The 27,908-nt window shown below is 38.6% G+C and overlaps 1 long non-coding RNA gene across 1 annotated transcript; it reads right to left on the reverse strand.

Moving 5' to 3' along the window:
- Positions 1-368: 368 nt before the first annotated feature.
- On the reverse strand, positions 369-24,279 carry LOC140697857 (uncharacterized). The gene is made up of 3 exons (XR_012075230.1): positions 24,197-24,279; positions 11,088-11,259; positions 369-511 (listed from the first exon to the last, which is right to left on the reverse strand). It is a non-coding gene; the product is annotated as an uncharacterized lncRNA (long non-coding RNA).
- Between the last annotated feature and the right edge of the window lie 3,629 nt (positions 24,280-27,908).

A 27,908-nucleotide genomic window follows, 5' to 3' on the forward strand; every position in this document is an offset into this window, starting at 1 on the left:
TACAGGTGAGAAAATGAAGTAAAAGATGAAGGAGACCGCCCAGGAGAACAGAGTTAATACTTGATCAATCCAGGATTTAAGCTAGACCTCTGGGACTTTGGAGCCCTAGTTCTAAACTGTGGAACTTTATCACGCCCCGAAGGATGCCCTCTACCATGAGAATAGATAGGCTTAACATGCAATGATCTTTCACAACAAACCTTCACGTAGGAAGGTTCCCCTCACACCAGGAATGTTCCTAACCATCTCCTCCACCTGCCCAAACCCTACTCAGCACTCAGAGTCCACCTCTTTCCATTTCCTCCCCGAGACCTTCCTCCTTACCTCTGCAAGCAGGTCTAGAGGAGATGAATACTCACCCCCGTCTCTTCTGCAACACTCAGCACAGGGCTTTGCATGTAGTGGACAGCTGCTGGGGAGTAGAAGTGACCTGGTCTTTGCCTCAGAAGAGCCAGGCTTGAATTTGCTTTCCCACTTACTGGTAGTATGGCCTGAGATTCAGTGACCTCATCTGTAAAGAAAAAGGAAAACGAAAAGAAAAATAAGTAATATTTATCTCACAGATTTGTGATTGAGAGAAGGTGAGCTCTTGTTAATATGAACAGGAATATATGTATGTATACGCATGACTGAAACACTATGCTGTACACCAGAAACTGACACAACACTGTAAACTGACTATAGTTCAATAATAAAAAAAAAACTAAAAAAAGATCTTATGTCTAATCTTTATTTATTTATTTAAGTATAGTGAAGTTACAATGTGTCAATTTCTGGTGTACAGCACAATGTCCCAGTCATGCATATATACACATATGTTCGTTTTCATATACTTTTTATTAAATCTTATGTATAATCTTAAGTAATTAAAATTACTAATGTTTTGACCTCAAAAAAATTTCTTTTTTATACAAGTATTTTGCAAATTAACGTCCCATTCCCATATGAGGGATATGAGGATTATCAAGTAGGATTGTCAAATAAATTGTGTTGCATTTATTGAACTCATCCTGGGACTGTAGAACTACGTCCAACTTTATACATGAGCACATTATCATGAATGCATTATACTGCCATTGAGGAAGGCTGTGAGAACTGGATTGTTTACCCTGGTAGAGAGAATTGAGTTTTCAAAACAAACTTCAAGTGTTTGTCTATTCAATAGACAATTGTAAGCAACGCCAGAGTCTCTGGCCTCAAATTAGAGCAAAAAGGGATTTGGTCCAGACATAAGGAAATGCTTCATGAATATAAAGACTGTGAAACCTACTATTAAGGGAAATTGTGGAGACAAATAACAGCCACAAATAAGTGACTTCATGCTGCCAAATTGACCAAGGAGAAAAAGAAACATGTTTATTTTTCAAAATGTGGATGTTCTGAAGCCATTAAATATCTTCCCTCACTAAATTGACATATTTTGGGGCTTAATGGCACTATAAAATTAAATCCTTTAAAGAGATTTAAAAGATAAGAGATGGCATCTCTTCTGGGGAAGAAGAGAAAACAAAATGAAGAAACTATTAAAAATAGAACTATTCAAGAATACATATTTCAGACTACCATAAAAACTTATTTAAAGATAACAAAGCCCCAAGAAATGGTCTCAGTAAAATTAAAACCATCTCACATGTATCCCTTCTTTTTCCCTCTCAGATGGCCTCCCACAAGTCCTGCAATCATCGCTCTTGCTCTCTCTGTTTGAGCACCCATCACTATTATGCTGCGGTTGGGGACCACAGCACCCTACTTGGCTTACTTAGTAAGTGGTCAGTGTCTAGAAGGCAGAGTGCTCTTCCTTTTTTTAAAATTGAAGTGTAGTTGATTTGCAATGTTGTGATAGTTTCAGGTGTACAGCAGAGTGATTCAGTTATAGATATACATATATATTCTTTTCAGATTCTTTTCTGTTACACTGAATATAGGTCCTTGTTGTTTATCTGTTTTATATACAGTAGTATGTATATGTCAATCCCAAACTCCTAATTTATCCATCCCCCATCCTTTCCCTTTTGGTAACCATAGTTTGTTTTCTATGTCTGTGAGTCTATTTCTGGTTTGTAAATAAGTTTTTTTTTTTTTTTTTTTAGATTCCACATGGCAGAGTGGTCTTAAATACATTATATGAATGTTACACAGAACAGGTGAAAACCCTAATGCCATTACAGACGTAGTTTCAGTCTAGCTATACTTCCTATGTCTTTCAAAAGGATGGGACCATTTCTGTGACGACTGAATACTGACAGCAAATGTAATCTGAGTCCAGTTAAAGGTCACTGACCGGCTCCACGCTCTGCCATAAGCTTATCAGGGCCATCTCTTGAAATAATAGTCACTTCCCCGTCTCCTTCATCTTCTTCGCTCTTTGCCTTCCTGGCACCCCTCCCCCCCACCCCTACCCCCTCTAGCACCCACCCTTCCCTCTCGGGCATGTATCCTTCAGCAAGGTTCTCTCTTTTCTTGTGCTTTTCCTGTTGCCATCACAAAGCCCTCAATGTCCTGGACGGGGGTATCTCCATCTAACCTTGAGTCAAAGGCCATTCTTGCGTCAGGAGAAAAAAAAAAAAAGATCCTCTCATTTAAATGTCTTCCTTAAAAAAAGGAGAGGATGTAATTTAAAAATAAACATGAAATGAATATATACTGAAGGAAATTTCTACACGAAGCCACGATGTTTCATAACTTCCTTAGAGAGTCTGGGAGTGAAAAATGTTTCTGCTGGTACGTGGAATCTGTCACAGGAGCAATGTTCCTTTGCGTTTCCTGGGTCGTTGACTCAAGACTCAATTTTCCTAAAATGTAAAAGTGGGCCATTCAACAAATGCTTCCACGGAGCTGCCAGAATGACTGCTAAAACAGACTTGTGCCACTGCTGCTCCAGGTCTTACGACATTTCAGGCACTTACTACCTCGAACAGCTGCATGCCAAGTTCCAACATCAGCAATGATGTGGAAATAAAAATGATCAGTCTTTTATTGTAGCAAATGTAACCAAGTGATTGCCAAAGACAAGCTCATTTGTGCAGAGAATTGCCAGAATCTCTAAGTATACCTGACATAGGTATTTCGCATGGCTGGGGGTACCGAATGTGTCTGTTTAGAGTTTATTCCAGAGTAGTTTATTCACAGTTTATTAACCAGTTTCTCTGCATGGTGGCTACGGCGTGAAAGCACTACGGCTGCGGGGAGTGAGACCCCAGCCCTGGGCTCACTGACTGGGAACTATTCTGAGAGCACTGAAGCTGGGTCCTTTGCTGTAACACACAGGCCACTGTCATCCAGTCCCCGCCCCTCTCCCTGCCCACATCTCCACTGACTTTCCTCCCGCCCTGCTACACTCCCGCCACACTGGCTCCTTTCTGTTCCTTAAACTTGCCAAGTAAGCCCCTGTGCAAGACCTTTGTCTTTGAAGCTCTGCCTGCCTGGCTCGCCCAGATCACTACCTGCAGGGCTCCCCCTCACTTCATTCAGGTCTCTTTCAGATTTCCCCTCCTCAGAGAGCCTCCCCAGTGTCCTATCTGAGAGCACCCCATCACTCATCATTTCCTGTCCTTGCTTTAATTTTCTTTGTACTCCCTATTTTGTTTCATTCACAGCTATGTCCTCAGTGCCTCCCACAGCATCCGGCATGTGGTCAGTGCTCAGTAAACATCACTGAACTAACAAACGAATGGATGGATGGATATTCAACCTAATGGAGGGACTGGACCAAGTCACAGATAATTTGCGTACAGTCATTGCTAGAAGCCTTATCTTCTGTCCTTTGATTCCCACTCTCCTTAACCCTGAAACTCCCCACTCGCCTGTTGGTCCAGCATCCTGTGCTCCCTGTGATGCTGTGACACTGCCCTCTGCCACTAGCTTTATCTAAACAAGGTGCTTTCTTCCTCCTCTGTGGATGGGAAACTCAGCAGTTTTCTTGGCTGGGGTCCATTTAAAGATTGCAGATTCTTCCCAAAAAGGATTCAAATGTAACTCAGGTACCTCATCTTTACAAGCATTCCACCTAAACAAATTGTGTATTTTGGGAATATATATAGGATACACACACACACACATAGAGAGAGAGAAACAGACAGACAACTGGATAGCTAAATTCTTATCTGAGTAAATTTAAGCTGGAACTCAGCTGTGACAACAATTTGATAAATCTCTGTTTTTTTTTTTAAACATCCCCAAGGCCCGAGTAAGGCCAATAATATTCTTTCAGGATACCATGTTTTCCTGAGAAAGAAGGGTCAGAGAACTAGACAGCATTTATTAAGTGCCTACTATATTCCATGCACTGATCTGTAGATTTAGAACTTGACTTAGGCTATGGCAGGGCTCCTATTTGTCACGGGTTACTTGCTAAGGCAATCAGAATGCCAGTAGCCTGCCAGCCTACCCCTAGTGCCTCAGGCATCTCAAGAGCTCCAGATACATCTGTGACATCTGCTGAATGATGAGGTAGTGTGGAGCCTAAGCTGCTGTAACAAAGAGCCCATCAAAGATATCACTTTAATAAGAGAAAAGTTATTTCTTTTTCACGTAACAACCCAAAGGTGTTCCAGTTGGGCTGGAAAGGCAGCACCGCCCCACAAGGTCACCCAGGAACCACTGCTCTGCAAGGTCATTCAGGAACCAGGCATATGGATTGATTCTGATGTCAACATGTGCATCTGTATCTAGATCCAAGGCTCCCTGTGCAATTGTTGCCATTTCTAAACTAGAGGGAAGAAGAAAAGAGAAAGTACAGGCTAAGCACTTGCATCTTTAAGGAAAAGATGGAAGAGCTGCAAATACCATCTTCTTTCTTACATTTCGTTGGTGAGAATTTAGTCATGTGGTCACACTTGGAACAGAGGCTGGGAAATGCAGTCTCCAGCTGGGTGGTGACATGCTCCAGTAAACTTGGAGAGAGTTATATTACTAAGAAGAAGAAGGGGAGAGAATGGCCCTGGGGATGGTTGACAGTCTTCTTACCAAACTAGGTTACTAACTGGTTGGAATTTCAGGACCGAGGAATAAGCCCTCTGGGTGATATAATGGACATGGGCCTATTTCTACCTGACGAAAACCTTTTGAACGCCTTTCCTGAGTTTGGAGAGTTTCCGACTGCCCCCCCACGAGTAAAGACAATAGCTTATTTTTGCAGCATCTCTGGTGGGTAGGGCCCAAGCATGGGACCCAGGCTCTGCTGACCTGATACATCGTACGAGACTTCACTTCAGAGGCAGGCAGCCTGAGGAGCCCTGCAGCATCCATGTTTTGGTGGGGGCAGGAGCAGGCACATTTCATCTGGGGACAACAGTAGCACCTCTTATGGTGTCAGTTATTTAAGCACAGATAACTCAGAAGAGGAAGTTTGGCTGCTCTGGCCAGTTCTTTCCCAACTTTTGTCTTGGTTTCTTCTGCTTTGGACCTCACAATCAGAGCACACATAGAAACTGTGTTTTTATCATTCCCCTCAGGCCCTTTCTGGAGGTAAGGTTCTAACTTGGGGTAGAGATTTTGGTTAACTTTTTAACCAGTTGTGTCCTGGTAATGGTTTTTGTGGGAGAAAAGCTCTATTTGTGTATCAGTCATTATGGACAGTGAGTCAATTCAAGACTTTAAGAGAAAGAAAGATACCATATGATATCACTCATATGTAGAGTCTAAAAAACAAACAAACAAAAGGACACTATAAACTCATCTACAAAACAGAAACAGACTTGTAGACTTAGTAAACAATCTTATGGTTACCAGGGGGAAAAGTGGGTAGGAAGGGATAAATTTGGCACTTTGATATTTATAAATGTTAGCCACTATATATAAAAATAGATTTTAAAAAGTTTCTTCTGTATAGCACAGGGAACTATGTTCAATATCTTGTAATAACCTTTAATAAAAAATATGAAAATGAATATATGTATGTATATGCATGACTGGGACATTGTGCTGTACACCAGAAATTGACACACTGTAATTGACTGCACTTCAATTAAAAAAAGACTTTAAGTGAGTTTCATTATCTTCAGAGATTAAGGCAGTAGTTTCTGGACAAATTAAAAAAAAAAGATCTTGTTAATCAGACAGCTTCACTGAATTGTGTTCTTCACCATCAGAGTTCGGCTGCTGGCTGTTATTTCCTGTGTCAAACTTCCGCTCATCCCTCAGGTTTGCACTTATGACAAGTAGAAGGCCACTGCCACCCACACCTCTTGCCCACTAGCACCTATTGGACAGATCAAAGACAACATATGACCTGGGTAGGAAGAACCAAGGACTCTCATTGTGTTCTGTCTTGTTTCATTTAGTTATGTCTCATCATAATCTATGCCCGCTATTCCCTCTAAATCTTTCAGGGAATCCAGTCATAGGCCAGACTCATAACTGGACCCAAATTAGTGGGTATAAGAAGAAGTGGGTATTGAGTGCCCAACTCAATAAATACTGGTTGAACTGAATTAAATGGGATTGAAACATATCCCCACTGAGATATAGACCTCTTAGGGGTTGTTTGGTTGCAAAAGCCAGAAACTGAGATGACCAGCTAAAGCCTAAAAGGGAAATAAACCAGAAGGATACATGGATTTCTGTATGAGAGAATGCACAGGAAGTGGAAACCTACCAGGATTGGAGGAGAATGCTCTTTAAGGTGGTGAGTTCTCCCATTTATGAAATATTGCTCTATTCCCTCTCTCTCTCTCACCTTCTCTCTTTCTCACTTTTTTCCAGACTGACTTCTAAACATTTTTTATTTTATTGACGTACAATTGACCTACCACACTATGTTACCGATTGACTTCCTTTGGCAGGCGGTAGCAGGGGATGTAATTAGGTTTTTACTTATTTATTTTAATGGAGGTACTGGGAATTGAACCCAGGACCTTGTGCATGCTAGGCAGACACTGGGCTATACCCAACCCCCAACAGACTGACTTCTTTGATGTCTCAGTGTATGTGACAGTAAACAGCATCCCCAACCCCACACGCACGCCACTTAGAAGTGCTCGGTGTATGCCAACTATAGCCATTCTGTTCCCTACATGTGTAACACATGGGCACTGGTTTTCTTTCAAGTCCTGGACAGACCTCCTTGTCAAGCAGAATTCTTTCCCACTGACCCTGGATGTTGCCTCACATTCTTTTCAGTACAGAGCTACAGACAGTCATTACCAGTTGTTTGAAAATGCCCATCTCTGTTCCAGTTCTTCTTTCACTGGACAGTCCTCCAAACATTTTAAAGTAGCCATGGGGTCTTCTGAGAGGATGTTGCATTAAGGCTCAGTAGCTCTGATTTCTGGAGTTATGTGACATGGTTCTGAGCCTCCTTACTCTCCTGCTAACAGCAGAGTTGCATCAAAGCTCATTTAACTATACAGATTTAACACTATCTGTGTTATACCCAACAGCAACAACAAAAGCTTTGGCAGGAAATCCCTTTGTCACCCCCTCCTCATTTACACTCACCCTTCCCAGAGGATTCATAGTGAACTGGGGAAAGGGAACCCATAGAAAAATACATAGGGAAACAGAAGGAGTTAATTTGTGGCTTTGATCTTTACATGACCCAGCTGCTGGCAATATAAAATCTACTTAAGCAATTTCCGAAGATAAAGTTGACTATACATGATTTAGAGTGTGGTGACTTTAGAACGTACACCCCAACTACAATGAGACTCTATTCTCTTCTGAAGGTGATCCTATTTGCCCTTTTTTTCACCTAGAGAATAGTCTTTAGAGCTGGAAACAGGACTCCGCATGTGATCTCAGCAGCAGAAGACAATGTGGTTATCATCGTGTGAGTTCTAGGTGCTGTAGTTCTACATACACAGCACCTGGCCCTGCAGGGCTTACTGAAAACCAAAAGTCCTGCATTTCCTCACACACACTACACCCATTCGTAACATGAATGCAGATAGAATACAGCTAGCTCCTATCCAGGCCTGTTCTCATTTATCTTGCACTATCTTACCCAACTAGGTAAAAATCATACTCCAAGAGTGTGATTTTACTATCATTTGCAAGAGGACTCAAGAAAAAAGCACACTGAAGAGGATGCAGTACTAAGAAGATACTTAGTAAATGTTAGCTGCTTCTAACCTTCGAAGCTGCTCTGTCCTGCACAGGTGCACGCCTTTAGCTGAAGGTCATTATTCTCACCTAATCATTTTTGGTCTGCAGTTCCAGCCTGTCATGATCTTTTAGGTCCAGGGCCCATCACCCCAGATCTATTTGCTCTTCTTCCCAGGTTTGCGTGCTTCTGATTTGCCGACTAACATTCAGATGGCATTTTCCTACCTTTTCACATATTCAAAGTGGATGGAAGATAGATGACTGTGTATAACAGAGAGACATGGTTAAAAATACTCTAAAATGTTCTTGTAAAAAATCACATGTGTTGAAATAACTTTCCAAGCCCCAGATGGAGCTACCCCTCTCTGGGCTGCCACATCAGCAAACTGAAACTGAGATAACTTTTGTGTCCTTATAAATGTTCCACTGGACCGTAAGCACTGTCTTTCCAGTCAGTCAACCCCCAAAGGCCAAGCCAGCTCTGGGCCTCCTCACCCCAAACAAGGTTGACTGTGTGGCCCCAGTCAATCAGCCAGTTTCTATTTCTCTCCTCCTTGTTCTTGACTTTTTTATCCTATGAAAGCTTCCTGCCTTCTGCCCCATTTTGCAGTTATGGGAAAGAGACTCTCTGCTTTAAGAAGTACTAAATCAAGTTTGTTTGTGTCCCTAACTTGTCTTCTTTAATCACTCTTTTCTTTCTTTTTTTAAATTTTATTTTTTACTGAAGTGTAGTTGATTTATTAGTTTCAAATGCACTCTTAATCCTATTTTAAACACAGGTAGGAAGTTGAAACAAAAGAACACAGTCCTCAGAGCAGGTCTTCTGTTCTAAAGAGACTCAAGTAGCAGAAGAGAAATAAAGGAACAAGAGAATTAATATTTTGCCATTGTCCATCCACTTTCTCTCAAGGCTCAAGGACACTGAATTTAAGAAACTGCCTCGCCATCCTCTGCCTTTGGATATGTTTCTAGGAGCTTTGGTTGTAGTTATGCCTGTACTAAGCCTGCAAGTGCAATAAAATAAGAAAGTACCAAAAAATCCACAAAAGGCTGTCAAAAGAGCCTCCAAATGATTAAGGATGACAACATTATATCGAAAATGAAGCCCTTCGAGAGATTTGAGATATCTTGAAGGAAGAGAAAATTTGCCTGCATTATTTCAAGAAGGCTTGTGATAACCATGTGATACTAAAGAACTATGCCCAAGTGTGGACACACAAGAAGGGAAAGAGAAGAAACCAATTTCTCAAAGAGGGGAGAGAGCTATTAAGAAGACCACGAACCTCTACAAGCACTAGACTTAAAGGAGTTCAATTTACATAGAGATGATCTAAAAATTGACAATACTTGAAACAGGAAGCTCCAATCTGCTCCTCCCTCCTTGCAATTTCCAATGGTGACGGTCAGTATTTAACAAAACCACAGAGGTTAATGAACACACACACACATGCATAGGAAAAATTTTTAATATATATATATAAAATATTTCATATAATTATGTTATAATTAATAATAACATTATAAATATATATATAAAATATTATAAAGGATCAAGATTAAGATATATCTTGATAGTGTAAAAAATTTTATAGTAAGAAATATGGCTGAACAACTAAGGACACTGCATGATTAGGGATAAGAGTTTGGTGTATATACATACACATACATACGTACACACATACATATACACACACATATATATATATATATACTGCTTAAAATGTTAGGCCTGATCTCTAATGTACAGGGGAGCAGAGTGGGACAGAAAACTGCTCTAGGATAGGGCATGGTGTCTGGAACCAGAATATCCCAAGTTTGAGTCCTGGCTTAGCAACTTGCTGTTTACTTTGAGTAAAATTTTGTGAGTCTCAGTTTTCTCATATTTAAAACTGACATAATAAGGGGACAACATGTTGTGCTCTGTAAAAGTCTAGGCAAGTTATTCATGATTAAGAAACATTTGACTTTACAGCTCTTAGCCAAATACTTGCATGCTCTTACCAAGACTCACCAATATCAACTCCTTTCAGTTTTTTAGGAGCCAACAAATGAGCATAAAGAAAAATTCCATTTCTTGAGCCAAGAATTCCTGGCTGTGCTATTTGTGTTTATTCCATTCACTTTTCAATAATTAGAAAAACAGGAATAATGGAAACACCAATAAAAATAACTCAACTTAGAAAAAGTAAAGTGGCCAGCAAACCAACTCCGATGTCTATTTTTACACACCAGAAAAAGTAATTCATTTTGTAATGCTATATTGGGACCATCCCTAGGGGTCAACTGTCCTAGACAAGTTGTATTAATTATCAGTCCAAGTTCAGAGTTGGAAGTAGAAATACCTCCAGGTATTTTAAGGAGAAAGAAGATCGGGGGAGGGTATAGCTCAAGTGGTAGAGCACATGCTTAGCATGCACGAGGTCCTGGTCCTGGGTTCAATCTCCAGTACCTCCTCTAAAAATAAATTAATAAATAAACCTGATTACCCCCCCCCCCAAACCTATGGAAAAAAAAAAAGGAAGAGATTTAATACAGAAAAATAGGCACTTCTGGAAAGGCTGGAGGTCACCACAGAAATGATTGAGTTAAAAAACAAACTGCTACTACTTTAGCAGCTTCGCCAATACCCACTCTCCTCTTGACAGATTTGCTTGTCAGCAAGAAAAAAAAGAAAAAAACTGCAGATCATCTCTATTAACATTTGTAGAGGAAAAGACAATCAATAATGAACTGCAATATATTAGTTCCTAAGGGCAAGTGTTCGAGGTCCAAAGTGGCCATGCTTGTGATGGCTGGATTTTAATTCCTGAGCATGATGGAGTGCCTTGGTGTCCGGGGTGGTCGGGAAGACACAGAGTCACTTTCTTCATTTATAAACCTTTTCAGTGAGAGACGCTCAAGTTTGATATAACCACTCTGCCTATTCAACGTACAATTTTAAGAATGATGAAACCAATTTTGGAAACAGAGGTGAAATAAGAATACTCTTTGCCACTAGGGAGAGAAACAAGGAAAGAATTATCTAACTACAGTTTTTCCCTTACCTTCAAAATTTCCAAACCAGCAATTTTGGTGGCCTTTAACGTGAAGTTGAGGGAACATCAAGATAATTACCCTGACTTGAGACTGGGAAGTCCCCTTAGTCCTGTTCTCGACGGCGGCTTAGGGAGTGTCTGATGCATGCAGCCTCCGGTAAGTTGAAATTGAAAGTTGGCTCTGAAATAACAAATTTTACAAAATCCAGTAGACTGAATCTTAAATGATAAAAAAATTTTCTCTGCATTAAAAAAATTTAGATGTCTTTTATGGTTTTAATATAAAGGCATTTGTACCAATACTTTTCCTCGCCGGTGCCTTCTCCACCAAAACATGATTCTCTTGTACTTGGTTTCCCTCCTGCTGTCCTAGGCAAATTGTAACTATTTTTTTTCCCCCAATTGACAGACATTATTTGAACGGCCATCCCTCTAATGCAATTCAGGGGAGGATAGGCTCGAGAAGGGAGGAAATCAGTGGTGTGTATAAATTTGCCATCTCGTCCTGTTCTTACTTCATACTCTCCTGAGACCTGGGGGGTTAGGCACACTCTCTCCATCTGGTGCATGGGTACCCGTTGTTCTCAGAGTGATTTGTTTCTGACGGTTACAGCTGCTGGATCAACACTTATTTTTCTCAAAATGACTCAGATCTTTATGTTCTGTTGCTTTAGGGCAATACCTATGACAAATACTAGGACGTGATGGTGCAAGGTTAGAAGAGTGGACGTGACAACCAACACCCACTTTAGGAAGTAGTATCTGAAGGCTGTAACTCTTCAAGTCTGATGACTCAGCCACCCAGATCCCAGGTACCTATGTGTATATTCCTATAAACACCCAACATTTCCCCCAAAACATAGTATTAGGTTAGGGAGGTAATAAAAATTGGATTTGATGACAAAAGTTTCGGTATCCAGAGAGTCCCAATGCTGGGACCATGAAACATAGTTGTGATCAGTTCTAAGTATGGACAGTACTGTTATTAACTGCTCATATCTACCGAGACTTATTATATGCCAGGCACCACTCTAGAAGTTTATGTGGGATGGCTCTGTGAGATAGGCACTATTATTATTTCCATTTTACAGAAACGGATGCACAGAAGGGTTAAGTAATTTGTTCAAGGTCACCCAGCAGTGGTATCCTCAGAATCTAAATCCTAGCCCTTGGGATGAGACTCCTCCCTGGGGTCTCTGTTAATGTTACTGTTACTATTCTGGTCATCCAGCCTCAAAATGTGAGATCTGGAAGGGATCTTAGAAGTTATAGCAACTAATTCATTGTAGTGATGAGAAAAATGAAGCCAAGAGAACTTTAAAAGACTATCTTGAGGATCTGTATCTGGATTATGGCAAAATCAAGCCTATAACCAATGTTGTTTTTTCTATTACATCACACTTTGGCTTTTCTCTGCCATTGTTCTTTATTGCTAATGAATCATCAGGTTTTATCCACTTCCTTCCAAGCTTTTATGATCTCTGTCCCTTCCTTCCTATCCCCACTGCCATCACACAAAACCAGGCACTGGTTACCCTTTGCCTAGAAGATTGTGGTTAAAACTCTCACTGGCCTCGGGACTACATGTCTCTCTTCCTTCAACTGGGTGGAAATGAGAACAAAAGTAATTAGCAATTATAAAATCTGCCTTTCAAAAAATGTGTCTATTCCATTCACTCATTTCATAAATGTTGCCGAATTTTCTCCTTTGTAATTGCTAATTGTTATTTTTTAAACATCTTTCAACATTATTAATGCTCAACTCTCCCTTATAATTAGGTGCAATTATTAAGACCCAGTTTAAACTAAGCTGTAGTTTTTGTGTTGTGCTGTGTGAGCCATTCATCCCTGCTAAATTGTTCCTTGTCCTTGACAAAAATTCTTACTTTGTTACCTTTGCCCAACCTTAAAAGTTTTTAAGATACAAAACATGTTCATTATAGACAACCCAGTGCATATAAATAATTACAATAGAAAAGAAATTAAAGTGCTTAGAATCATACTCATCCAAATCAAAGCTCACACAATGTTGAATACTGTTTCTCTTTCATTTGTGGATTTTTTCCTTTTTTTTAAAGTATTTTCCTCTTTTATCAAATGTAGATAGTCACATCTCTCTTACAAGTTTGTTGGAAGGAGAAAATGAGGATATATACAAACATAACTGGCACAGAGCAATTCATCAATGAATGGTAGCTGTGAGCTGTTTTTATATTTAATTCTCATTCTGGAATTTGTTTTGATGTCAAGAATGAAATAGAGGAGTAACTTAATTTTTTTCCCAAATGGTTAAGTCATTGATTCAATTTTTCAAAATTAAACTTTTAATTTTGAGATAACTGTAGATGCATATGCAGTTGTAATAGTAAACACAGAGAGATACCTTGGACCCCTCACCCAGTTTCCCCCAGTGGTAACATCTTGCAAAATCATAGCACAATGTCAACCAGGATATTGATGTTGATACAGTCAAGACACAGAACATTTCTATCACAAGGATCCTGCCTGGTGCCCTTTTATAGCCACACCCACGTCCCTCCTGCTCCCATCTGCCTCCTTTAACCCCTTGCAACAACTAATTTGTTCTCTATTTCTGTAATTTTGTCTTTTTGAGAATGTTATATAAATGCAACCATATAGTATTTAACCTTTTTGGATTAGCTTTTTTCATTTAGCATAATTCTCTGGAGATTCATTCAGACTGTTGCTACATTGTCATTGTAACAATTCTTTCCTTTATAGGTTAATTTACAGACAATGGGCCCATTTAGACATCACAGTGTCTCTATCAATTAGTCTTTTAAAAAGTTCCATGGAAATATTCTGTCATTTTCCTTATTTAGTTACTGTACATCCTAATGTAATGTATACAATGTATTGCGGATCTACCTTACTTTTAAAATTTACTGGAAACACACTTGAACATAGTCCACAAAAATTCTTAAGACTAAAAAGCGCCATTTCCTCAAGTACTCTGAAATAGTTAAGTTTACTATTCTTCCAGCTTTGGGCTTGCACTGGTTTCCTATACTAAATTCTCATTTTGAATTTCCTGATAATCTGGAGTGATATAGGGGTCATTGTATCCTAGTAGGTCCACCTCCTCTATTTTAATAGAATTTTAGTTGCACATTCTATTTGGTAAGAAAGAGAAATGAATGAATCTTGCTGGAAGGAAAATATGCCAGAAGATGTAAACCTGAACATGACATACTTGGTTAATATCTCCTAAAGATAACCCACTCTTTACATTCGCAACAAGGGAAGGCTAATTTAGCTTGTGTTCTCTAAACACCGTGTTTATTATAGGTAACAAATTGTGAGATTTATCTCTTTTTTTTTCATTCAAAATCACTGTGAATCTTATTACTCTAAAGACATAAATTAACTCCATGTTTCTAACTTTCTCTCACTTAACCTGGTGACGTGAGGTATAATTTACATGCAATGAAATGTGTCCATTTTAAGTGTAAAATTCGAAGAATTTTGACAAATGTATATACTTGTGTAACCACCAGCACAACCAACATAAAGAATATTTTCATCATCGCCAAAAGTTTCTTTATGTCCCTTCCCAGTCAATTTCCCCACCCACCTCCCAGCCATTGGCATCCACTAACTTGCTTTCTGTCATTATAGACTAGCTTTGTCTTTTCTAAAGCTTTACATAAATGGAGTTATACAGTATGTACTTCGTGTCTGGTTTCTTTAGCTCAGCATGTTTTTGATGTTCATCCATGTTGTTTTGTGTATCAGTTCTATAATTTTAATTTTTATTAGGGCTACTCATCTAGTAATTCAAGAAATAGCTGCTGAGTAGCTACGATGTGCTAGGCACTCTTCTTGACAATGGAACAATCATGAATAAAAAACAGATACACGCCTGCTCTCAAGGAGCCTGCATTTAGTAGAGATATGAAGCAAGAACTTAATACTCTGCACAGGAATGGTGCTATAGAGAAATATATAGTGCTATAGAGAATGCCAAAGAGAAAAATAAAGCAGGAAATGGGTATTAGGGGATGCTGAGGCAATTTTAGAAGAAGTTATCTGGGAAAGCTTCACAAACAGTACGTTTTTGAGTGTAGAAGGAATTGAGAGAGTGGGCATCAAAATATTTAGGAGAAAAGCATTCAAGCAGAAGCAAGTACAAAAATCTTGACACCTGCTTGGTGATTCTGAGGAATCCAGAGTGGCTGAAGTAGAGCGAGGAAGGGAAGTGAGTGACAGATGAGATCAGAGAGATGGGCATGGGGGATGGGGGTGCAGAATTTTTAGGTCCCTGTAAACAGGTAATAGCTCTGACTTTGGGTGAGATGGAAGATATTGGAGGTTTTGAGTGATAGAGTGACATGGTCTGACTCACATTTTAAAAGGATCACTTTGGTTGCTATATTGAGAAAAAACTGAAGGAAAGCAGGGAGACTGGTTAGGAAGCTGTTGCAATAATTCATCAAGAGATGATGATGGCCTGGACAAAGTAGCAAAGGTGGAGGAGTGACAATATTTTGAACATATATTAAAGGTAGAGTCAACAGTGTTTGCTGATTGGCTGAATGTGTTGTGTGGGAGAAAGAAATGACACAAATAAATGTAAAGATATACCATGCTCACAGATTGGAAGAGTTACTGTTAAAATGTTCATACTACTCAAAGCAATCTACAGATTCAATGCAATTCTTATCAAAATTTCAGTGGCATATTTCACAGAACTAGAACACATAATTCTAAAATCTGTATAGAATCACAAAAGATTCTGGATAGCCAAAATAATCTTGAAAAAGAAAAACAAAGATGGAGGTATCTCCTTGATTTCAAACAATATTACAAAGTTACAGTAATCAAAACAAGATGGTACAGGAAGAAAAACAAACAGATCAATGGAATAGAATCAAGAGCCCAGAAATAAGTGCACATATATATGGACAATTAATTTATGATGAAGGCGCAAAGAACATACAATGGAGAAAGGGCAGCTTCTTCAATAAATGGTGTTGGGAAAACTGGACAGGTACATGTAAAAGAATGAAACTTGACCACTATCTTACACCATACACAAAAATTAACTCAAAATGTGTTAAAGACTTGAATATAAGGCCTGAAACTATAAAATTCCTAGAAGAAAACCTAAGTGGTAACCTCATTGACACCAGTCTTAGCAATGTTTTTGTGGCTCTGACTGGAAAGGCAAGCAAAACAAAAGCAAAAATAAACAAATGGAACTATCTCAAAGTAAAAAGCTTATATACAGCAAAGGAAACCATCATCAAAATGAAAAATCAACTTGCTGAATGGGAGAACATATTTGTAAATCATAAATCTGATAAAGGTTTAATATCCAACATATATATAAAGAACTCATACAACTCAACAACAACAAAAAACAACCTGATTAAAAAATGGGCAGAGCATCTGAATTGACATTTTTCCAGAGAAGACAAACAGATGGCCAACAGGTAGATGAAAAGTACTCAACATCACTCATCAGCAAGTAAATGTGAATCAAAAACACACCAAGATATCACGTCATACCTGTTAGAATGACTATTATCAAAAGAACAAGAAATAAGGGGTGGCAAGGACGTGGAGAAAGGGGAATCCTCATACACTATTTGTGGGATTGTAAATTGGTACAACCACTATGGAAACAGTAAGGAGACTGCTAAAAATATGAAGACTAGAACTATCATATGATCCAGCTATTCCACTTCTCAGTATTTAAGTAAAGAAAACAAAAACACTAATTTGAAAAGATATGTGCACCTCTATGTTCACTGTGGAATTATTTACAATAGCCATGGTATGGAAACAACCTAAGTGTCCACGGATAATGAAAGGATAAAGAAGATGTGATGTATACACACAATGAACTACTACTCAGCCATAAAAAAGAATTAAATTTTGTCATTTGTGACAACACAGATGGACCTTGAGGGTATTATGCTAAGTGAAATAAATCAGAAGGAAAAAGACAAATACCATATGATTTTATTCATATGTGGAATTAAAAAAAAAGACCCAAACCCAAACCAGAACAAACAGAAAACAAAACAAAAACAAGCTCATAGATACAGACAACAGATTGTTGGTTACCAGAGGGGAAGAGTAGGGGGGCTGGGCCAAAGAGGTGAAGGGGGTCAATGGCGTGATGACAGATGAAAACTAGACTTTTGGGTGTGATCACTTTGTAGAGTATACAGATGTCAAATTATAATATTATATACCTGAAGCTTATATGGTATAAAAAAAGACTTCACTGTAGCAGCAATAATAAATAACCCTGATGGAGCCAACAGAAAAAAAGTTGTGCCCAAATGCTGTTAGAGGAAATCTGAAAAAATATTTTGTTCTCAATACCTATCTACCCTTCAAAAAATTACTATTGTCACAGAGATAAAATAAAAATACAACTTCTCCTTGTAGTCTTTTAAATAACACTCTTGTTTGTATTGCCCTATATCAAGTGTTTTTATTTAATCTTTGCAAAGCATTTTTAGAAAGCAAGGGACTACAGAGAAATTCAGAACAGAAAATAAAAACCGTGTAAATGCTTGGGTATGATTCGGTTTGCCTTACGTGGTCAAATAGTTGAGTCCCAAGGAACGGTGGTGAAATACAACTCAAGATTGTCATTTGATAAAATTTTTATCCAAAAGGACCAAGAAACTAAAGTTTTAACAGAGAAGGAAGAACATTTCATTTTAAAAGTCTCTCTGGCAATCTGTTGCACCACAGTATTTACTATCAAACTTTGGCTCAAATTCTACATGTCCTAAGATATTTCCCTGACACACCGTACCCACCCTGGTCACTCCCTTAGGTGGTACGGATTCATATTTATGCCCAAAACTTTTCTAACACCTTTCCACCCCATAATTTATATGTTTTTCTAACTGAACCACAAATTTCTTGAGGTTAAAGACCCTATACATATGTTTTTTTCTTGTTTCTTTTTTAACTTTCTTCCTTGATGCCAAATATAATACGAGGCCACGGTTGGTGCTTGACTAATATATAAGTGCTGAATGAATGAATAAATGACAAATATATGGGGGGCTTGGAAATATTCCTAACTGTTGAAGACAGCATGAGGGGAGAATGGCTAGACACGTAATTTTGTTTAGTCATCACCATGACTCTATGACAGAGATGTTATTTATATTAGCCACTTAACATAGAAAACACCTGAAGCTTCGAGAAACTAAATAATGCCTAAGTGTGCATGGCTGGAATTGTTATGATTCAAGTTCAGGGCTGTTTGTTTCTTAGGTCTTTGTTCTTTCCACCACTCTGAATGGATTTGTTTTTTCCCCAAGCCCAGGTGATGGAAAACCAACGTCAGCTATCTTGGGTTAAAAGGAGGTTTTTATTGGAAGAATCAAAAAAGAACAGGAAGTTCTGCAGAAACCTGAGCTGTTCTGGAACGCCGGCAATGGGAACTGGGGAGGAGAGGCTGCCGGGCTAGGCTGTCTCCTCTCTCTGCTCAAGCTCCGATGTCTCCTCCTAACAGGGCTTTCCTGTCTGGGGGGAAGGCGGGCGAAGGAGGGGACATAAGGGAGGGAGGCATGATGATCACCAGCAGCTCCAGACTCAAATCCCTTCTCCTTCACGCCTGGAGAGGCCCCCATGGATGCAGTATCTCTCAACTCTCATTTGTCCACTGATTTACTGTCCATCACAACACATCTCTCTTAGAGAAAGAGAAGAAGCTGTTCACAGGGTTTTAGAATCCAGCATGCTGAAGAGGTGCAGCGCTGGCCTGGTGATAAACGGTACTCCGAACGAGGAAGAGGTGGAGGTCTATCACACCTTCCTTGCCTTTAGCCAACTGCTGGTGTCTCTTGCCAGATCTCCTGTGTTCACCCAAATCACCATTTCACTATTATTAATTGATAGCTGTTCAGAAGGTCTACATATAATTTCTAAAAAAATTATCTAATATGATTTTAGCAGACAACCAGGTTCTTCACGCTTTATGGATGATACTGATGTTTTGGTTACAATTGGCCTTTTTTTCCCCCTCAAACTGATTAAATTAGTTATTAGTACTAGAAAATACGGCTGAACATTATCACTCTGCCAGTATTTTCTAGCCGTTTTAAGGCAGTGTTGTACGTAGGGTAAAGGCAGTGGTTTTCCTTTTTTTTTTTTTTTTAATCTTTTTCCCTTTGATCTTCTTGTTCGGATAAAAACATATCCAGTTTCTCAACATGGAAAGCAGATACAAGAAAGGCTTTTGTTTTTCCTGAGGGCGTGGTACCCCCGTTTTGCTCCCCTGCAATGCTTCCTTTAGGCGGCCAGAGAGGAGGTTCCTCCGGATAAAATTTGAACAGCCCGGATGGAGTGGGAGGACTCTGCCCTGGGAGCCAGAAGACTTGTGTTGAAAATCTGGTTCTGCTAGTAATTAGTTATGCAACCTTCAACAAGACATTTAACCTCCAACATTTTCTCCTGATAAAACCAGGATAATCATACTTGTCCATTCCAACTTTGGGATGTAGTTATTAGGATTAAGTGACATAATGGATACAAAAGTGCTTTGCAAATGGTAAAAATTAGTATAAACATGTATCGCACTTATAGATCAATAAGTATTTGTTGATGGAGACAACTTTGTTACTCGGGATACCTAAAAATGCCTATTGAAAAACTTTTTGTGGCTCCAGTAGGTTTGAGGTAGAATACTCAGAAGACTATTGAAATAGAATATCTTTTTAGTGTATAGAGGCCAGACTATACCAATTTTACTAACCATCTAATCCATTAGCAAGGTGACATACCATTAATTGGGTGGTTGGGCCTAGAAATACCTTGAGAAAAGCCTATGGAAGAAAAGAGGGAGAAAAGTCTAGAGTATGAATGAAAATTGTGTGCACAGCAATGATAATTTCCATGAGCTCATGGGGAAAGATCAGCTGAATGAATTGGTATTACCATCAATCATCCATCACAAGCTGTTGATTGCTCTAGGAACAGGGTATAAACTCCACGAAATGAAAGATGGGGCTGCAAAATTTCAACCTACTTTAACCCGCTGTTAAGAAAGGAAATAAGTAGTGCTGTTCAAATGCTGAATTTCCACTTGCCAAACACAACAATTAAACCCACACTTCCATGACTCAACCTGTGAAGTGGCTAAACCTTCCCTTCAACAGTTTCATGTCATTGGTTCAAACGGTGTTAACGTTTCTTACATCGAGAACGTAAGGAGAACAAATCCATTAGGGAAAGTGGGAGAATTTATTGTACTCCAAGGCTGTGCTTTTAAACAGAGCTCAACTGTACTAGGACAAAAAACCGCCTTGTGTTCAAGGAGTGTCAATTCCAGGTTGGCAACAGGCACTACGAGAAACCAACAAAGCGCACGTGTGTTTATCCCACCTCCCTTCACACTTGGAACTGTGCCGCTTTGTGTGCATCTCACTGAATGCCCAGCAGTTTGTTCCCAGGAGATGAGCAGAAAAAGACGTGTTCCCCAAGTCAGCCATTACCATTTAATTTTTGTGTATTTTTTTCCAGTAAAACTTGTCCGTTCTTAATTTCTACAACTGTGGTAAAAATAAAATCTCTAAGCTGACATACCATTTCTGTTAGCCACCTCAGAAACTTCCTGAAAACACCTTTTACAAGTTATATCATTTCCCTCCAGTGTGCCAAATTTTTCTCGTTTTTCACTCTAGGGGCTGACATGGAGGCCACTCTACCTTTTCCATAAATATCAACAGTTCAGTGGAAAGCTGTTTATTTTTCTCCTGAAGCACATTAATACTACCAAGTAACAATGGTGGCTTTTCAAACTCAGAAAGCAAGACTAAAAGGAGCCAGCCACAACCCTCCAGCAGGAACAACAAATGCTTTTTCACCACAGGCTATTTGGGAGAAAGGATTTTCTACTTTTTTTTTTTAGGGCCTCTTTTCCCACTCACTGATGTTCACCTCTAACCCTACTTCAGAGAGAAGAAAAAGGGCTCAGGAACACCTTGAAGTTGGGCTGTTAGGTTTTAAAAACATTAAATTGCAGAATAAGCATTGGATATAGCAAGTTAAAGCTTTTTGCCTCAGAATAGATCCAGATCTATTTCTCCACAGCCCCCTTGATCAGGAGATTTAAAAAATAAATTTAAATTCATAAATTAAAATAAATTATTTTTTTTCTCATCAATGTGCTGGAATATGCAGGCTTCAGCTAGAAAACTTTGTGTCCAGAAAGTCCCAGCTTTTAGGCAGGAGTTAACTTTCATCTCCAGGGAGCAACGGATTTCTTAAGTTCTTTTGCTATATCAACAATCAGGGTGCTGGATTAATAGAAGTTAAGTCTCACACTGTGAATTGTGGCAGCAGCCAAGCAAAGCCAAGCTGGACATAATGCTGGTCGTTCCAAAAAAAGGAAGTCGTGTCCTGGGGCGGGGTGGGGGCAGGCAATGCTTTCCACAGCAGCGCAGTCTTTATGAATCCACCCCTCTTTACTACCTCAGTATCTATAACCTCCTTTTATTTTTCATTATTTTTTTGGAATAGTCTTGAATCCTTTCCTTTATCATCTTAATTCCTAGGGTTGTGTTTTCTATCAATTCCAGTACTGACAGCCGTTTTTCATTAAAAACTCTGAAAGGTATTCGGGAAACTCACAGACTAATAAAACCAGCAAGTTGCTAAAACTCAAAGCAATCAGAGAAGCAACCAGGTCTTTCCAAGGATACACAGTTAATTTTTTGCCAAGATAGTGGGAAAACCCAGATTTCCAGACTATGCCAATCCATAAGGTAATTTATGGGTGTAAAACTGCAGTCTTTATGAATACAGACTTTCCTCCTCTACATTCTCTCTCTACTCTGGACTCCTCTTCCCTCAGGACAGGGACCATAACTCACTCATCTTTTCATCCCAGCATGTTACACAGTGCGTGACACATAGTGGGCACCACTCGCATTTACCATTTAATATTTGCTAACCGCTGATGCGTACGTTTCCCCAGCTTGATTAAAGCTCCTCAAGGGCAGAAACTTTGCCCTATTATTCTGAAGATCCTACAGCTCCCAGCGTATTTAGCATACATAAGCTTCTTTAAAAATTGCAAATACAGAACAATGCCATAGAATGACATCAACCCGATCTTTTGAAGTACTATGGTAGGCTGAGGATTGGCACCCCAAATAGATCCAAAAGGAACTTTGCAGATACAATTAAGTTAAGGATCATGATTTGGGAGATAATCCTGAGGAATCCAGGTGGGCCCACTGCAATCATAATAGTCCTTATAAGAGGGATCAGAGGCAGGAGGAATCAGGGCCAGAGAAGGCAGTGTGATGATGGAAGCTGGGAGGAGAGCGATGTGCTTTAAAGACTGAGGGAGGGGGCCCCAAGAGGCTGAAAAAGGCCAGGAAACAGATTTTTCCTTCAGAGCCTCCAGAAGGTATCAGCCCTTCCAACACCTTGCTGTTAGCCTAGTAAAGTGATTTTTGTACTCTAGAACTCTTGAGAGAAAACATTTGTGCTACTTTGTGACAGGAGAATCACAGGAAACTGATACAAATACTATGAAGGCAATTACTGCAAACTGAGAAAAGTAAAACATACCACCATACACTTGACAGACACACTGAATAGTAAAACTGGAAAGGACTGTGGAAAATTATCCTTTCTGATCACCTGGCCTGAGGCAAAAGATAGTCTGTAGGACAGATGGTGGATGCTTGTCCATTGTGTTTTTTTAAATTTTATTACCTTTTTATTAAAGTATAGTCAATTACAGTGTGTCAATTTCTGGTGTATAGCATACTGTTTTAGTCACATATGTACATCCATATATTTGTTTTCATATTCTTTTTCATTATAGGCTACTATAAGATACTGAATATAGTTCCCTGTGCTATACAGTAGAAACTTGTTTAATCTATTTTATATGTAGTAGTTAGTATCTGCAAATCTTGAACTCCCAATTTATCCCTTCCCACCCCCTTTCCCCCTGGTAACCATAAGTTTCCATTTTGTTTTTAAAGATCTCTAGGAACAATGACTACATTTTATTTTGTTTTGTTGTTTTGGACTGGCAGAAGATAAAATTCTGCTCGCCTTCTATTCGTTTGAAACACATATAGCTTATTATTTGTTTTTTACCCAAAGAACTGAAAAAAACTGAACTGTGTGGCTGGTAGGCAGGCAACTTCACCTGCAATCTTTCCAATGTAGATTTGAATCTAGAGATACAAGCAGTAGCAATCAAGCAAAATAATCCAATAAACAGATGGTTTTGGAGACAAAATATCTAGTTTTCTTTAAGCCAATTCACTTCTGCTGTGGTCTAGCCCTGACCTCAATTCTACTTTTTAATCCCACAATTTGTGGTGTGTGTGTGTGTGTGTGTGTGTGTGTGTGTGTGTGTGATTCATGTGAACTAAGCTTACCCTTGGCTTATGAAACATGTGAATTGGAAAGCTGTTCTCAAAATGAGCTTCCTCCTGGAGGATTTCCCAAAGCTCAGCCTGCTTTAATTAGTTAACCAAGAAGTTTTCAATGAACAGTTTTGAACCTGGCATTCACAATACACTTGCCTTGTACTGAGCGATAGCTTTATGACAGGAAGCTTTGTTAGCTAGACCACCCGGGGGAACGCAGCTTGAATAGAACATGGCTGCCTGTCGACTTAAGAATGTGGGCTCCTCTGGACATGCCACACCTGTGTTCCCTTTGCTGCCCCCAGCTCCTGTTCATTTCCCATGTAACTCAAGGTGTTGGACTTAATCCACAGAGTTTTGCATCAATAGCTTCATTTATGGGTCCTTCTCAGGCTCTGGCTATCTTAGAAACCTCTCCCTGTGTAGTCTAAATGTGATGGAAGGCTGTGCAAATTACGCATTCAAATGATATCTGAGATTGGACAGAACTGTGTTCATGCAATCTCTCCAAAATATATTGAGAGTGTAATATTTGGGATTCCCTAAATAGCTCTTTTTAGCTTTGACTGATTTTTACCATCTTCACAATCAAAAGCAAAATCAAAGTATTATTAGGTTAAAAGAATTAAACTGGTCTGCACATAAATTCTCTTTCTGATGGAGATTCCTATAATTTCAACCCATTCAACTACTGTTTCAAATAAATCAAGAGTCTCAGCTTACCTCACTGCTCTGCATCTCTTCTTCTGGCAATGCATCTTTTTTTTTTCCCCCCGGCTTAGACTCCATTTCTCTCCCAATTTTTTGGTAGAGTCCTAGGGGAAGAGCACATTAGCCAGATTTAAATTTTATTCCTTTGTCACAGGCATTGATCCAGGCACAAACGTATGAGCTAAGATGGCCCAACCAGAGTAAATTTTGGAGTTTTGCTAGGAATGCTGTGACAAAGATGTTTTCTCCTTTAGATAGATTTAAACCCAGAAGGATGTAGTCCTGGAACCTGCTGTCAGTCATTTGCAGCCACTTGTGACTGAAAGAATGGATCCAAAACTGAGAAATAGAACCTAACACTGGAGAATGAAAAACTGGTTCCCAGTGACGTTGTTTGAGTCCTGAATGGAGTCTTTCCTGGATGGTTTCATTACGTAAGGCACTAAATTCCCTCTTTTGTTTTAGTGCTTCGGAGTTGTGTTTTTGTGTCTTGCAACTAAAGAAATAATAATTGTTCTAACTGTTGTAATGATAGCGGCATTATGGTGATACTGAAAATGCAGCTATTGTTCACGTCCAGTGGTTTAATGATGTCTGTGAAAGTGCGGTACTTGTATTGATTGAGGACCAAGTCCTTAAATTTAAGCACTTTCTAGGAGTCTCTCAGAACTCAGGGAGGTGGGGCTTTTGCTACTGTTAGCATACCTAAGAATATAAAAGTCAGTTTTTTGTTCCTGAAAATCTTTTTTAAAATTCATATGTAAATGCATAGTTAGCCTCTGTGGGAAAATGATTACGTTTATTTGTTTAAGCAGGGGCTAGTTCTTCATTAGGTATAGCAGATGCAAAAATGTTGGGTGCGTTCCTGCTGCAAAATTCAAGTCGAGGAAAAGTAAAAATACATCTATAGCCATCCATGGGATCTCCTGTGAGGATTAACATATAACATGTAGACAAATGGTGAGTTTTCAGAATAAAGTTATGTAAAACTTTATTTTCTTGATTATGGTTTCTTACTGAATATTAGATTAGCTTTAGCTTTCAGCAGCAGAGGCATGACTGGAAAGATTTTTCATTTTCCTTGTTAAGAATCTGAAATTCTGAACTTTAGAATTTCTCTTTAATTGAAAGATTTATTTTGCCCACCTCCCAATGGAGATAACAAGGACCTTTTAAAACACATATGCAGAAATGTTGCCATATTATTTTTATAAACAAATGATTTCTTATATTTAAGACATTTTTTAGTAGACAGGTGACTTAAAAATCAAAGGAATAAGAACAAATGATAGCATAGTTGTGATAAAAATGCTTTTAGATATTGATCAATACATTTTGTTAACAAATTCTAAAAATTAAAATGTTAATGAAGAAATTGTTTTACTTAAAATTTTATTTCCTCTTCGTGTCTGGCTCCTATTCAGCTTTCTTGCCTATCTTTTCTTTGTTCTCTGGCTTTTTTTTTTTTTAACATTTTTTTTATTGATTTATAATCATTTTACAATGTTGTGTCAAATTTGTTCTCTGGCTTTTTTGATACTTCTTTATTCTATTTTCACTCCTCTAATTTATTAACTTGGAACATATGAATTTGGCATTTTGTAGGTAAAAAGTGGTTGAGTTTTTCAGTAATTTCATATAATTTAACCTACTACAATCTACATTTTAAAGGAAATTTTATAGTTTTAAATTTCAACTTCCAGGTTCTTCTTCCTGCCATAATCTTTACAAACGGATTCTATTTTTATCTGTATTGTGATGAGACTCTCCCTTTCAAGGACAGAACCAAAACCCAAAAGCCAACAAGTTAGTTGTCTGAACTAAGGTATAGCAATTGTTTTTTTTTTTTTTTTAAATTAAAGTCTAGTTGGTTTATGTTGTGTTAGTTTCTGATGTACAGCATAGTGATTCAGTTATACATATATATATTCTTTTTAAAATTCTTTTTCATTATAGGCAATTCCAAACTATTGAATATAGTTCCCTGTGATATACAGTAGGGTCTTGTTGTTTATCTGTTTTATATATAATAGTTTGCATCTGCTAATCCCAAACTCCTAATCTATCCCTCCCTCCCCCACCCGTTTCCCCTTTGGTAACCATAAATTTGTTTTCTGCCTGAGTCTGTTTCTGTTTTGTCAATAAGTTCATTTGTGTATTTTTTTTTCAGAGTCCACATATAAGTAATATAAGATACCTCAATTGTTACGGGTGGAATAGTGCTCCCCACCCCTGCCAAAAAGAGACATTGAAGCCCTAACCCCTAGTACCTCCAAATGTGAATTTGGGAATAGTCTTCACAGAGGTCATCAAATTAAAACGAGGTCATTAGAGTGGGCCCTAATCCAGTCCTTATGACTGTGTCCTTATGAGAAGGGGAACTTGGGACGCAAGACAAGCACGAAAGGAAGGCTGTGTGAAGACAGAAAGAGGGAAGATGGCCGTGTAACTGGGGTAAAGAATGAACAAGTCACGGAAGGCCCAGGATGCTGGTGAACACCAGAAGCTAAAAGAGGCGAGGGAAGGGTCTCCCTTGGAGTGGGTAGAGAGAGTCTGCTGCAGGTGGCACCTGGATGTCAGCTTCCAGAACTGTATGAGAATACATTTCTGTTGTTTTAGGCCACCTAGTTTTTGGTAATTTCTCATAGGAGCCTCAGGAAACGAATAGAGAAGGAAAAAAGAAAAAAAAAAAAACTGTTGGCATGGGGCTTTGCAATGAATGGTTTACCAGCTCTCAGATGAAAGATGAGTATTACTGAGTAACAAGTTTTTTTCTGTCTCCAAAAACTTGAGGAGAAATAAGTGAATAGAAAAGTCCCTTCTGCTCAGTCCCCACAAGAATATTTCTTTTCAGTATTCTTTGAAGGACTATGGAGTAGCGTTCTAATGACTATTTATTCTTTTTTGGAAACACTATTCACAGTTACAATATGCAACCAGTAAAAAATACAAAACTTGTTTCACCAGACCAACTTTAGCCCAATACATATTTAACTGGTTCTCAACGTACAAGAAAGACTTTAGTATTAAACAAAATACTAATTTTAAAGGATTCTTCACATCACAATAGACATAGAGCCTAGTTCTATGGTTGCAGAAAATATCAAACTTTTTAGGTTTTAGTGAAAATTAAGAGAAATTATGTTATAACTATACAAATGGCTGAAAATTTCATATTAGACAAGCATATGCAACTACTCAAATTACACATATCTTGTTCAAAACCTCAGTAAGAAGCAATCCGAGATGGCTTCAAAATAATACCATGAGATTTAAAATGGAGATTTGGCATGTTTTTGAGCTATGACTAGATACACATGTCTACCATTCTTTTCTCTCTTCTTACTTTTAATATAACTCTGCTTAATGATGACAATAATGTAGCTACAGACATGAAATGTTTTTCTTCAATCTCTTCTCTTACTCTTTCCTTTAACAGATTCACATTATTTTTTATTGGCACCAATGTTAACATTTTGATATTCTTCCCAAGTATATTGTTAAAAAATCAATAAAAATTTAAATTGAAAAAATATGGGTTCTGTGGGCCAGATAATAATGGCATAGTCTAAAAATAGGTATAAGGAGCACAGGACAGGTGGCCAAAATTCTAGGACTAGAACCTTGACCTTAACAAAACCTAGCTGATATTTCTGTCTGCTGTGGATTCGGCACAAAGGCTTACAAAGCCCAAGGTAAATGTATTCTTAGAGATGCAGCTTGC

Source organism: Vicugna pacos, chromosome 8 (genome assembly GCF_048564905.1).
Source record: "Vicugna pacos chromosome 8, VicPac4, whole genome shotgun sequence".
Classification (NCBI taxonomy): Eukaryota; Metazoa; Chordata; class Mammalia; order Artiodactyla; family Camelidae; genus Vicugna; species Vicugna pacos.